At 42.5% G+C, this 14,826-nt stretch overlaps 1 long non-coding RNA gene across 1 annotated transcript; it reads left to right on the top strand.

Annotated features, from left to right (window-relative positions):
* Positions 1 to 303: 303 nt before the first annotated feature.
* On the top strand, positions 304 to 10,275 carry LOC121064535. The gene is made up of 3 exons (XR_005816537.1): positions 304 to 5,806; positions 9,569 to 9,678; positions 10,149 to 10,275. It is a non-coding gene; the product is annotated as an uncharacterized LOC121064535 (long non-coding RNA).
* Positions 10,276 to 14,826: the final 4,551 nt, after the last annotated feature.

Below are 14,826 nucleotides of genomic sequence, written 5' to 3'. Positions count from 1 at the left end.
AGGAGCCAGCAACAGGACAGCAGCAGAGGCGCCAAGGCCATCACCGGGCGCCCGACCTTGTGGGAGGCGTCCCACCCATGGCAGGGCGTTGTAATTAAATGATCTGTAGGGCCCTTCCCACCCAAACCATCCCATGGTTTTATGGCACCATTTGTGGGCAGACCCATGGCCGGCCGGTTGCCTGGACAGGCCGGCCGAGCCCCCTGCTCCCTGTCCCACTCATGGTGTTTCGGGGCCTGCAGTGCCCTTTTGGCTGGCTCATGTGTGCAGCCTCCCCTCCTGGCACCCTCCAGCCCTGGTGCCGCAGGTTTTGTGTCTGCAAGTGTTCGGTAACAAAAAAGATAATCCTCCGCCTCAAAGCACTTGGAGAGCTCACTCTTTTCAGTATCGTGAAAGACACGGGGAGGGAAATAACCTAAACCTCTGAGGAGAGTTTGCTGTAAATGCTGTAAATGCTGTAGGTAGTGCCATATAGTATCACTTTCCTTCCAAATAATTATTTGAGAAAAGGAGACTTTAGGTGGAAAATTAGTTTCCACTGGTTAAGAAAATCGTCCTACAATTCCAGGGGTGAGGGGAGAGTCACCCATGGATAAACACAGAAGCCGTCAAAGGCAGTGTCGGATTTCCAGGAGGGATGCTCTAAATTTAGGCGAGGGGTGAGAGGAGGGACGGGAGATAAAGCATGATGAAATTTGCTGTGCCTCAGCGGGGCACAGGGTGGAGATAGCGATTCAAACCTGGGTCCACCGAAGCAAAAGCTTCCCGTGGTGCAGCGTCCATAAAGCGCAGACGGGACTGGTAGCTCGTCCACTTTTAGGCTGTGCGATGTGTCAGTGCTCCTACGTCCCTGCAGCTCATGGTCCTTGTCTACGCGTCCGTCCACTGACGTCTGCCTCAGCACATGCCTACATTTGAATTTCTTAGTCGTTTGAAAATTGTATTGCTATGGATTATTTCTTACTGAATGTTTAAACCAGTGCAGGTTGCCGTGAGCTTACATGAAGAATCCCTGCGGGACTCATGCGTGAGGTAAAGGCGTTGCAGTCAGGGAACGTACCCTGCATCCAGGAGGGGCGTGCTTGAAATGGACATCTCGGAGTGAACTGGGATGCTCAGGCAGCACAGGAGGAGCTGGAGGATAACAAGCTATAGGTCCCGACGCTGGAGTGCAAGGATAATTTGCATTTAAGTGCAGTGGGTAATCTAGAATGCTAATAAAATTGATAGAGAATCATAAAATAATTTAGATTGGAAGAAACCTCTGGAGTTCAAAGCGGGGCCGACCCCAGCGATACATGAGGCTGCTCAGGGACAACGTCTCAGAGTCTCCGGGACTCTTTGCACAGAAAACGTTTAGTAGCACAGCTCCTCCCAAATCACCTCACCACTCTCTTGCTTTGCCAGCTCCCTCCAAGGGGTTCCTCCTCCATTCAGAGTGCTCAACGTGGGGAACTCAAACCATTGTGGCTAATTTAATTGGTCATTAATGGCCTTGTGACAACAGAACTTAGATTGTATTGGTGAATTTGATACTTTTACTCTATGGACACAGGTCTCACCAGGTAATCTTAACTTTTGCATAGCACTCTTGTCACTGAGTAAGTCACAAAAATAAAATTAAATTGCTTATCTTTGCTGCAGAAGTTTTTATTTTTAGACTGCTTTGTTGCAAATGCAGTTTTATGTTATATTCATGATGGGACTAAATATTTCAAAAAGCGTCCTGAGATGCTGTAGCAAGAATGCATTTATTTTGTAGTAAAGTTAATTCACTGTTTCTTCATCAACAGTTTTTCAGTTCCCCTGTCAAACCCACATGCTACTAAGGTTCCTAGGTAGAAATGATCACTGATGTGCAGCTCCTGGTGATTTTTAGCACACCTTTTTTCCTTGTAGTCTCTTGAGAGTCAGTGGTGTTTACTACCAAAGTTCATCAGTTTGGACAACAACTAGAACCTCTTTCCTGTTCCATTTTTTGATGAGACAGTATAGGAAAGAACTCTTTAGTGGTTAAGTGCCCTAGTCCTGCAGACAGCAAAACTGGTTTGTTCAGTCGCAAATCTAATCCTACGGATAAAACTTGCAGCTTTCTTATTTCTCTGATAGCCCCATGGTTCTTTCCGCTTCTTTCTCCTATACCACAGACAGGCATGCAAGTCTCCCATGGTTCATTAGTTAAAAAAAAAAATCATAAACTGATTCAGCTTCCTGTAAATGAAGAGCTCTCACGCCTCACATGGGAGAGCGGAATTAACAATTGATGCATCGTGTTGCATATGCTGCTGCTGCAGTGTGCTGTCTTGCACCAAATCTAGAATAACCCAAATCTAAACTATGCCATTGCCAGTCACTGGCGTTGCTATGTTTAAAAATAATTAAGTGGGCATAATGCTATGGAAGGGAGTGAATAGCGCATACAATCCTGTTTAGCATTCCAACTGCATATATATATCTGGGGAGAAAGGTTTATAGAGCTACTTAGTGGATGAATGTCATGGCTGATAAATTCCATATGTAATAATACTTAAAGTCCATTCCATCAAAATATTTAAAAGCATGTTTGTATGTTCTGCTGAATTAGGGTTTCAGTGAACAAATGGCAAGCTCCTACACAAAGAATAGGATCTTTTGCTCTTAGAGGATAAAATTCATTCTATGAGACCCTGAGAATTAAATTCTCATACTTGTGTAACCCACGATGTAGAATATCATGCTGACTGGGGACAGTATGCAAGCCACAGGGGGAGTGAGCTTCATACACACATCCAGTGTTTCCTTTGGTCACAGCTGAGGAGAATATTTAACTTCTGAGTCAACTCTTACAGAAATCAGTGACAAGCAGATCATGCCATGGGAAACATCATGCGGTTCCAGGGTATACCAATCGTGGCATTTTCAGCAAAATGCTACTCATACTAACAGCATGTTATTTCTGGGGAGATTTGTGTCCCAAAGTTCCTGCCAAGACCTAACAACCGCTTTCACGATGAGGCTGGCTCCTCCAAGATATCTTCAAAGACCGATGGGATGTTATCTGATTCCTAGAGCACATTTCTGCCACAGATATCCATACAACAAAGAAGATTCAAGATTTTTTTTTTTTTAGAGTTGAAACTCCACTAACATGTCTTTTGTATTATTGGAAATCTATGTTCCCAGGCACATGAAAGTTTCAATTCAAATACTTCTGCATGTTAAGGGATTTTTGAAGCTAGAAATTCACTAATAGGAGAGGCGCTTTTGTCTCACAAATAAAAGCATTACTCTAGAGAATGGGATTATTTGCTGTGGGGATCACACAACACAGTGAGCATGGCTGAATTGGAGCCTTATTACTGTGGCAGAAGTGAATGCACATTTGTCCTGATATGCCAAAAGTGGAAAAATAGATTATAGCTGAAAATAGATAGCATAAGCAGTCACCCTGTAGTATGAGCAGCACTACGCCACAGAACAAGTACCAGGAAGAGAAAATAATGCTTGAAGACGGGGAAGAAAGGACTCACAAACCTCGATGCCATCACTGGTCTGAGGTTCTGTCTGTGCTGCACGTCCAGGTGCAGCTGAAGTAGATGTACCCGAGTGGATTTGGGTGGCACGGGTTCAGCTGTCTTGGGAAGGAGCCTGTGCTGAATTTTCACTGCGGTTCAACCTGACACGGGTGCATCTGCTTGTGCTGCAATCCTTGCTTCCAGAGTACCATCAGAGAAGACTTTTGGAAGTGTAAGCCCCATTCCCAATAACAGAACTTGTAAACTCCCAGAAGACCCAGAGGGGTTACAGTCAGTAGCAGTTTCTGAGTAAACTGAACTCAAATTGAGTTTGTGCAGTTATTCCTCTTGGAATACCTTGTAAGTGATACTGGGAAAAGTAATTTACAACCTTAATCAGGACATGCAGTGAAGTACTTAATTTTGCACAATCACACCTTGTGATCGCAGACAGGTCAGGAAGGTATCGTGAATTAAAACTCACCATCCACCACTTGATAACTGTTGCCTTGCACTTTTAGCACGGAGCAAGCAGGAGATAATGTGAGTCAACCTAGTCCACAACACCAGAACTTTAAGTATATTTGCATTACTTTGTGTTACGTTTGCTGCAGAACAAAACATACACATGGACGAGTATTATGCATATCAGATGCTATAACTTGTGAATACTCGTGAGCCCGTGGACAGACACTCTGCTCCAGATCTAACTGTGCCATTTTCCATCTCAGATGCCGTGGTTACTGCTGACATAGCTCTGCTGGTAAAAGGGTTTGTTTAAGAGGTCTTTAATTTGCTCCAGGCCAAGTGAGCAGGTTAGTTTATACCCTCTCATCGGCTAATCCATCTGACTTGTTGGAAGCTGGTGAGGGAGCACTCACATCATTGCTTTTGCCAACAGAGCTGTGGGGGTGGAAGCTCTCGGCAGAGGGCTGTTCAGGAACAACTGGAAGAATGATAATGTCACCAACTGGCACACCTGTCTGCAAACTCAATGCCAGTGCATGACTTAGTCCTGCATACGCTGCTGGATATTTTAACTCTTCCAAACATGTTCATGCCTTTTCTGTTACACATTCTTGGCTTAGTTCCCTTTTATACTAAGTGCTTTTGTATTGGCCTGGCACTATAGAACAATTTGAAAGTGTTCAGTGATGTAATTTATACACCCCCTCCCCTCTTCTTTTTTTTTTTTTTTTTTTAAGTGTTCAAAGATGGAATTTATAACCCTTTTAAAGCCTTCTTATTCTTCAAAACAGTGTGAAAAGGGTCTGACGGGTGAATATCAATAACTGTAGTCCTGCAGAATTAAATCCATAATGTTTTATCCAGAACCTCAGCCCCGAATGCAGGGCATCTGTCAGCCGAGTGACAGTCCATTTGGGGCTTGGTGTCTCACAGGTTTTATACCACTGGAGAGAAGCTCACGTTGCAGCGCAGAGTCCAGCATTTTTTCCTGGTTTTCACGTTTTCTCATGCTTGCTGTGTACATGACTCCTGTTACTCTTAAACCCAGAGGGGCCCAGTGGCACACAGGCCTCCACAAAGAGTTTTGTCTGGCTGGCTGCAAGCAGCTGTCCTCATCGCTGTCTTTCCAGGTTCGTCCGTCCTGTCGCAGAGCCTTCCCCTCTGGCTGCACCCTCACCTTGACAGAGCCAGAGGACACATGGCAGCTCCACTCCTTCTGCAGATTCCCCTGCTGTCTTTGGCGAACGGTCGCTGTATGGCAGATATATTGCAGAGTCTATTTTCCACTTTCTGTTTTCTTCTCCTTTTCAGTATTATCCTAATCTCCACAGCTTTCACGAACACATTTTCCTTGTATTTTCAGGCTAGGGCTTTTAGACAGCCTTACCAACAGTTTAGCCTTAGCAAATGCAATGAACTTCCTCTTAGTTTCAGTCCTCTTTTAAAGTGATGTATCCTTTTTTTAATCTAACATATATTGATTCTTTCTTATTAAGATCTGATCCTTTTTGTCTGTCTTCAGGTCAGGCCTCTACTCTGAATGTAAGTCAGCTCCTAAAGCCATAGGATCTCACGTTCTGCCTCACTGAAAAAATAGTCCATTCTTGGTATTTCATGTCTTGTGTTTCTTTGATGGTTCTCCTTCACAGTCCTGCGTTTTGCAGTCTGCAGCTCGGACAGATGTGCTTTATCAGCGAGTGAATGGGCTGTGAAAGATGCACTCTAATCAAGAGCGCAAGCTCCTGTTCTGGGTGTTTAGACAACGGCACCTTCCCCGTGGCTTTGATCAGTGCTTGTTCAATCAGGGCACAGCCTCCTCCTAACTTTCTGACTGCTGACTTCAGGTAATCCAATTTAGCCATCTCTTTGTTACAATATCTGCTTTCCGTCTCTTGTTTGTCTAGATAACCTTATTCATTTTCGCTGATTTCTAAATCTGCCAGCAGGTCAGTGGTACTCTGTCTTATGTTACCAAAGTTCCTAGAAAACATCTCTCTGCCTCCATTAATTTGTCCTCGTATTAATTAGTGAGCAGTTATTACAGGTATCATGGGCTGCAGAACCTCAGCTGGGTGGATTTAGTCCATGCAGTAATGGACAGGAATGAAATTTGGAAATTTTGCTTATTAAAATGTCCTTGTAGGATGATCCTTATGAATCCATGTCTAGGGAGAAGATAAGAAAACAACACTAAGCAAACACATTTGTTATGGCACACTTTGTTAATTCTGCAATTCGATACAACAGCTGTAATTATATTTGCTGGGGGGAATTCAAGTAGTTCTTAAAAATGTTTTTACAGGATATTTTTTATCACTCAGAAAATCAAATTTATAACAAAGTTCCTCAAACTGAGTGAAATCTGTCAGCGAGGATGCTAATGCCAGGTCAGTAAGGAACAAGGACAACACTCCCAAATGTGATTAATGATCTACTACTCATTATAGGATGTTGCAGTTTCTACCGTTGCAAGTTTATGGCCACTGCCAACGCCAGACATGGACACACAATTTTCTTCTCAGAATCTTTTGCAGGCGATGCGCAGGCTTGACCGCAGTGCAGCTGCAACACAACTCGGGCAGTGACTGAGGGAAGTCTCCACTTAAAAACAGGTCCTAAGGAAGGAGTAAGGAAGGAGGGGAAAGAGGGACAGCCCTTGCTGAGGCCTCCCGGCAGAGCTTTCGGGAAGAGCTTTCCCCAGGGTCACCAGCTGCACTGTCCCTAGAGCTGGCCCCGAGCCCAGGCAGCCAAACCCCCAGGAGGATGGGAGTGGGCTCAGGGCCCTGAGGCTCAGTTTTGTCCTTACTTAAGTCCCCTTTCCACTTCACCAGTCATTCTCCGACCCAGTGCTGCCTTTTCTCTTTTCCCAAAGCACGCTAGTGCAAGAGAAGCAGCCCACAGCAAAGCCTGGGCACTCTCCTCGTGCCATCCCTCTCCCTCATGTACATTTCCAACCCCATCAAAGCCGTCAGCCATACCACCGTGCTGAAGCGTGTACCAACAGAGTGCTGCATGGGCTCCCACAAAGCAGCGTTGATGACCTTACGCCCCCTGAATTCCCCTGTTTAATTCATAATTATAGTAATAATACCCATGGCTTTCTTGGAGTGTCCCCTTTAGTGCCTGGCAAGGTGTTGCCCAAATGTTTGTGCCTGTTCCCTTCACTATGGCGTGGATCTGGAGCATGTCACGGGAGCTCCGGGTGCTGATATCCTTTTCTCTATCATATCCTGCTGCCAGCAGACAGCTTCTGTGAGCTATTGCTGGTGCCTGCCTGAAGTATTCTTGTTTAACGTCTTATTTCCCTCCTCCCTGTGGTATGGACAGGCTATTAATTAGTAATCAATTAATCTGTGCACCTGAGGTTGCAACTTTATGTTGCCACCAGGAACGCAGTTGTTTCCAGAGGATGTTTCAGAAAGCCATGCCTGCTTTTACTAGGAAGAAAATCTGTTTTTATAATACTGCTAAAACGTGAAATCTAATGCTTGGAAAATTCTGGCTCAGTCAGGAAGACTTCAGGCTTACCTCCGTGTAACTAGTCAGGCGTTTCTGGATGTTGTAAGTAAACTAGAAAGCATTTCATTGTTTTTGTGTGTGAGGGAGTGGGTGAATTTACAGTACGACCTGCATTAAATCAGAGTGCCTACTTGGCTTTCCGTAAGTTTATTTTGTAAGTGTTCTTAGGGATTAGGCATATGGCATAACTGAACTAATTGTGTCAAAGTAGAGTAAATAAAAGAGCCCTGCAGGCACACACACACACAAGGATTTTAAGGATTTTTTACAACTGGCACCTCAGAAATACTTTGATTTGATTTTGGAAGGCAACATTTTCAAAAGTAGGTGCTAATGCCAGATCACTTAGCACTGGTCACCCGATGGCATTCACATGCGCATTTAGGCAATTGACTTGGGTTTTTAAGGACACGACATGATGGCATCAACTCTTGGGTCAAAAATCTCAGCAAGTTGGAGGTGGTGCTCACAGAAAACTTCTCAGAGAATTTACACATCCACTCTAGCTTAATTTGTGTGAATGCATAACCCCACAGTTAGCTCAGTCCACAGTTTGTGAGAATTTTTATTTATTTTTTTTTCCCTGATACCCAAATAGGAGCTCATAAAGCAATCAGCGTTTAATTATCTCTATTTGAGTGGGAGACTCTTGTACTGGCAGATCTGTATTGCCATCTTCTCATATTCCTACCACCCCTTGGTTAGACAACAGTCCCACAATGTATCTGCATGAGATTCCTGGCACCAGGAAAATCCATGTAGCATGGGAAGGCCACAGCAACTCTCCACAACAACAGCGCTTCTTTTAAGTACGCTTGACAACTATCTTTGGTTTTGCATTGATTCACAGAGTATCGACAGAAACTCAAGATCTTAGTTTGTGTTGTTAGGGTGTGGTATCATCAGGGAACCGTGATCTAGATAGAGGTATCCAAACTTTTTTGATCGAACACCCCTATCAACAAAAAATGTTGAGCACGTGCTCCCCATTATATGTATATTTAATTATGAATTATATACATGCATTACTGTACTAATATACTATGTACATTATAAAACATAAGTAGAAATAGAAATTATAAAAGGATGCAATAAGGATGGAATAAACACAATGTTTAAAACTTATTTTATTTATTAATGGCACAAAAGGTGTTTTCTTCACAAACCCCAGTGGGTTGTCTTGCACACCCCGTGGGGGGCCTGCACCCTGCTTTGGAGACCGCTGATCCAAAGGATGGGCTAAAGCTCGAGACAGAAAAGCAAGGCAAAAATCAAGAAAAAAATGTTTACTCGTTGGCCTCAATGTACTCCACTCAGGAGGTTAAAGGCTTTCAAAGTCTGGTCCCAGAGTGTGGAATGAACTCCCTCAGGAGCTGAAGACTATCACAAAGATCATCGTATAAATGCAAACAGGATTTCTTTAACCAGCCTCTATGATATAAAGGCATTGCAACATATACATTAAAGAAAAGCACCCAAATTATCAAAGCAAATCATTCTGCAAACCTCTCCCCTGGGGCAGAGGAAGGGAGAACAAACAATGTGTTGCTTAATGCACTACTGAAAAGCAGTTGGGTAGTGCTGCAATGGAGAACGTGAATAGGCTAGCGTGTAAGAGAAAACTGTATTTGTTACTCTTTCTGCTCAAAATTAAATATCTACACCAATATGAATGAAATGTTTGTTTCAGGTCAACAGGCATTATACATTCATTTTTAAAAATTGTTTACTACTTATTTAGGATTATTCTATTGTTTTCTCTCTTCCGCAGTGAATGCGGGCTGCAGAATTGTGAGTGGTTTACTATAAATCGTTGACTCTAGCTGTGCCTGGCTGTAAAATAGGCTAATTTACCAAGCTCACTTTAAGAGCCTTTTTTGGGTCATATTTCAGTACAGCTGGATTGTGTTGTTGGCACAACTCTAAATATAGATCAATCTGCAAATTGCTTGCTCCTGAAATTGGTTCAAAGAAGTATTCCGAGCCAGATGTACAGCTAATACACAGGACGGTGAATCCCAGCCCTCCTGGAGTAAGGTAAGGTAGACTATTGTTTTACTTGAAGGGTGACGTTTATTTCATTTCAGGTGCCTGGCTGACTCCTACTTGCTGCATGAGTTGGGATGAACCTGGAGTCAAGACTTTCTTTGCCCTTTCTTTGCAAGTCATTCACCCAACATCTAGTTTGCAGATGCAGGTAGGAATGGGAAGAGCCTAACTTCATGCTGCATGCACCACTTTCCCAATTATGACAAGAAAGCAGTCTAGGGCTGGCCAGAAAATTGTTTTACATCAGAAGATGTACTTTCAAAAAAAAAAAACAATCTGAATTTGTACGTGATTTTTTAATTTATTTTTTTTCCACAATTTCTCCATTAGGCTGAAATTCCTGTGCTACAGCTCTCACTGTAGCATGATGCTTTCCCTCTGACTTCTCTGGCTGATATGTTACAGAAGATGTAGTGTGACCAGCTTGCCATGCCTGTGGCAAAGAACAGGGCATCTTTACTTGAACTGACAAGCTTTTTAAAACATGGAGCAGTGGGAAATGAAAGTTTAATGTTGAGATGACTGGAAACAAAGGTTTTTAGCATTGTTTCAACTTGATTCTCTACTGTGAAATTTCTTGATTAAAAGCTTTGGAATTTTTGTTCTGTGCTTTTTCAGGACCTGCCTTTAAACAGTAAAATGCATCTTCTGGTATCTTTGAGTGTGGGAGAGTAACCATTGGTGAAGAATACTAACAACTTGGTTGAATAGTGTAACAAGAAATAAAACTGCAGCAGAATTTGCATCTATTGCTGAAGTCTGATTCTTGGTGATGAATAAGTAGTGGTTAGTGCTGGTTTCATGCAGAAAATGTTGAAATGCCAGCTTTCTTTGGGATGATAAAACAGGACGAAAATGGAAACTGACACTTCTTAATTTCCCCGGGGAAGAGGGTTCTGAATTTAGCCTGATGTAAAACAAGATCTTCCTTGACAAGTTCTGCATAAACCTATCACCTAACTTTTCTCAGGTATTAAATGATCTTTCTGAAGCTGATCTGAGTTTGAGGTAGGGCATTTTAGTTAACATTTCTACAATATTTTGAGGAATAGCTCAGTAAGTATGCTAGCAACTTGCCCCTTGTCCAGTATTTCATAAATAATGCATGTTTTGTATCAAAGCCAATATTTTAAATCTACAACAGACACAGAAGTCACAAACAAATGTTCATGTGGGAAAACAAAAATGCAAGATTAATTCTGTTAGTGTGAACTATTTGAATCTTGAATGAATTAATCCTCATTTCTGAGCAACTGTTAACTTCGAAAGTAAAAAGCTATCAAATTATGATGTGATGGAAAGTATACTGAAACGCTTGTCATTAAAAGTATGACATTCTAGTATTTCTAGAAGTACATCTGAAGAAATTAGTAAATCTTATTTCAATATTGCTCAAATGTCTGTTTCGTATGTATTTATTTTTTATTATTTTCTGAAATTCTTGGCAAAAACATCACCAATAGCCTTCTTTGGTTATATTTCTCAATTAACAAATGCACTTAATGGTTTTTTCTACTGTTCTGAGTGAATTGATTAATTCTTGGCTGTGCAGTGCTTTGAAAACAGAACTATCAAATGTGAACTAGAGTGAATCATGACTGTTCCTGAAAATCTAATAGGAATTATATTTGGCATAACTAATCTGTAAGTGGCACTCCAGTGTAATATGTTTTTACACAGTGGAAATTTTGCTTCAGACTTCTGGAAAAGAATCATTGATGAATGTTTCTGCAAATCTAGTGTAATTTTGGTTTTATCCTCATCACAAATAAATAAATAAATAAATAAAAAATCATATTGTCAAGTTATAAAGGAAATTAAAATCACGCAAGGTTCCCCTACTCTTGCTCCCTCACCTACCAGCAAAGGTGGTTTCACACATTACCAGATGGCTTTTTGGCCAGTGTGCGCAAGCCGAAAAACACAGATGCAGACTCAGTCCTTTGAACAGAGGCTAAACGCAGCTGCTGTCTGTACTGGAAGCAGAGTCACAATAATGTTCTAGTATTACATGGCCTGGAGTGCATGTTAAACCAGATGATGCTAATGGGAAGAGGAGAACTACAGGCCCCTTAGGTGCTTCCTGCTTCCCTTCCCCTCCAAATATATATGTCCCTGGAATCATCTACTACTACTACTACTATTACTACTACACCACTAACACCACCACCGCCACTAGTAGTAGTAGTAGTAGTACACTACCACCACCACCACCACCACCACCACCACCACTACTACTACTACTACTAGTGGTGGTGGTGGTGTTAGTGTTAGCATTAGTATTATTACTATGGACCTACCAACATGTTCAGGAAAAATGAAAGTGTCCTGTTCCAATTAAGCATTCAGTGGCATGAAGCACAGACAGATGCTCCCGTTATTGCAAACAAGCTGGGATATAAGCTGGCAATGCCCCAGCTACGCTTTGATCCCCATGTGTATGTTCTTACTCTGAGGTGGATATGAAGCACTTTCATCACTTAGCATGTGGACTCACGTGGTAGGTTTGACATTCTTGCTCTATATTCCAGTCTGTATTATAGGTTAAACTATGTTTACATGGTTTGAATTTCATTTTTTCAGGTCTGTGTCTTTAAAAAGAGACTCTCTAGTACTCCTCCATAAACCCACAGCTGCCTTGCCCACACTGAGCTGGTCAGCCATGGAGCTGTGCCTGTCCAGCAAGCATCCAGGCAGCAGCAGCAACCTGCTTCTGAGTTGTGAGGGTGCTCCTCATGCCATGCCGTGATGAGTGGGTCACACATTTCACCTGCAGTTTCTGGAGATGCCACTGACTCTTTCAAGGCCGCAGGACAGTGGAGTTGCACTTCTTTGAGGTTATGACCCTGCATCGAAGCTGTGAGTTAACACGGACAAAAATCCCACAACCTGCATCAGCTGTCTTCAGTCTGTCACATCACCAACGAGCCTACATGACTGCATCATCAAAGCTTGCTTTCAGAGGTCATTTATCATGGATGATGTCTCCTCTTCAGCATCCTGTATGTGTGATTTAACACTTTATGAGTCAATGGGGTAGCTAAAGGCAGGAACAGAGCAGCCTCCTGTTCCAGATCATGTGGGGCATCAGGGAGAACAGAGAGATGGGGTGAGTCTGCAAAGCACTTGTAGACTGGGATCAGCAGAGGTAGACAAGCTCTCTCAGAACACGTAACATACACTGGTTTAGTGCTAGTGAGCATGGCTGTTTTCTCCATAAATCCCAGAAGATGCTGTGACTTGGGGCAGACACTAGCTGCTACGTGTTTCAGTGAGGGTAGGTGCCTGTCAGCCTGCCTCCTCCACAAAGAGGAGGTTCCCTCGGTCATATCCTACCAGAGAAGTCTGGAAAGGGATATTTCTATGTGGGAAGAAGGCAGGAGCTCAGCTGGAAAGAAAATCTCTTCCCCAACACTTTCTTTTTCTCACTGCAGGCTCTTGCAAAATGTTGGCAAAATACTTTTTACCTGTGGTATTCAGCTTATGGTCTGCACCAGGGTCATGTGGCCTGCAGCATCACAGACAGAATGCCAAATTTCTTTAGAAATTTATAGCTTTGGCCACTGGATCAAACCACATTTGGTTCAGCTTCTTTTAGGTTACACCACAGGCTGGAACTTCCCTGCGAAACACTCTATCAATTCCATCGCCATAGCACTTCCTGTGAATAACATGGTGATCTGAGGTAGGGAGTGTTTTCTCTGAGCTGGCTGCGGACCTTGTGTCTCTTACCTCTGTAATTCTTTGTCTTCACTCTTCTTGTTTCACGTTCTGGCATCTGGGACACTCCTTAGCATTGACTGGTTTCTGTTTTTCGTCTTGCTCACACCTTTGGCTGCTGAATGAAGCTGGAGAAAGTCCAGACTTCTCTCCAGTGCCTAATTCTTCAAATCAAACCCATCTTTGCAGGTTTGGTTTTGGCTTTTATTCTTGGCTAATGACTATAGTGATACCAGCCTTGCCCAATGGTGATACTTACCTTTGCAAGATTGTTTATTTTTATTTTTCTTTCTCTCTTTTCCAAGGTCTTTCTTTTGTTTTCACCCTCCTGTTGTGCAGATGCATTTTGCTGCATTTTTAACTGTTACTTCACTGTATGATCTCTCATCCAGTTTATGGCCTATGCCATAGAATTTGTCCTTTGTATTTCACTGCGTTGTCCTGGTCCCACGCCCAACATCACCGTGTGAATAAAGTAGTCAGGAAACAGCTATAGTTGCCTAAGAAATTCTTCTAACAAAGTCTTCAAGAGGCAGAGTCAGGACAGCACTCTCTGTAACAGTCTACCCCTTGCAAGGGATCCCGGCACAAAGACTTTGGTCAGGAAGAGGATCCTGCCTCCTAGAGCAGTGGAGGGACTCCCCAGTTACCTCCTAGTTTTTGTGGCAAGCTCAGATCAAATGCAAAGGTGAACTTGGCCATGTGTCTGGTGGCAGTTTTTCTTTGCCATGAACGGCATATATTTTTACACCTTTCATTTTTTTCACGCTTGCACTTTACAAAATTTATATTTTATTATACATGTATATCTGAATCTTTTCTGCCCTGAATTTAGTTCCTAACATAGTTGGATTATGAGTTCCTCCATTCTCCAAAAATCTGTCAAAGACTGAACATTGCTTAAACTCTCTCTCTCTCCCTCCCACTCTCTCCACCCCACCAACCCACTGCTCCCCATTCTTCTTTCCTCCCTCCCTTCCTTCCTTTTCAGGTTAGACACTTCAGAGTTTTCAATTTTTAATTTTTTTTCCATGCCATTTCCACTTGGAGATCACCCTTAGAAAAACTTTATTTTTATTTTTATTTTTTTTTACAAAACACTTTGCTAAAGATGTGATTGCATCTCCTTTACAGTTCTTCCTCAAATAAATTACCTAAATTACCTTCCTCATTTATTTATATCCTTCTCAACCTTTCAGCTGTCACCGTTTGTTATGGGTTGTTTATGTCCACCTTTACCTTAGCTAGATAATATTCCCTTCTCTTTTAGATCCCATCTTACATTTCTAACCAGTCCTGCATGGCCTGCACTGGCAAAGCTTTCTCTGTGTGGTTATGTTCCCTCTCTTTTCCTCCCTTCACACACATTCCTTTGGTATAACTCACTCCAGATTTTCCTTGGGCTATTTTATAGGCTGCTGGCACTTGAGTATTCCTTTCTTTTCTATCATTAATATGAGCTTTTCTACATCTTCTTAGTTATTCTTCAAACAACATCTGGCTTCCCTAAAATCTGCATACTATAATGCCCTTAGATGATTAGCTGTTTTAGCACCACTATACACAATGCATTTAA

The sequence above is a fragment of the Cygnus olor genome, chromosome 2 (assembly GCF_009769625.2).
Source record: "Cygnus olor isolate bCygOlo1 chromosome 2, bCygOlo1.pri.v2, whole genome shotgun sequence".
NCBI lineage: Eukaryota > Metazoa > Chordata > Aves > Anseriformes > Anatidae > Cygnus > Cygnus olor.
The sequence above is the reverse complement of the archived record's forward strand: the minus strand, read 5'-3'. Positions and strand labels throughout refer to the sequence as shown.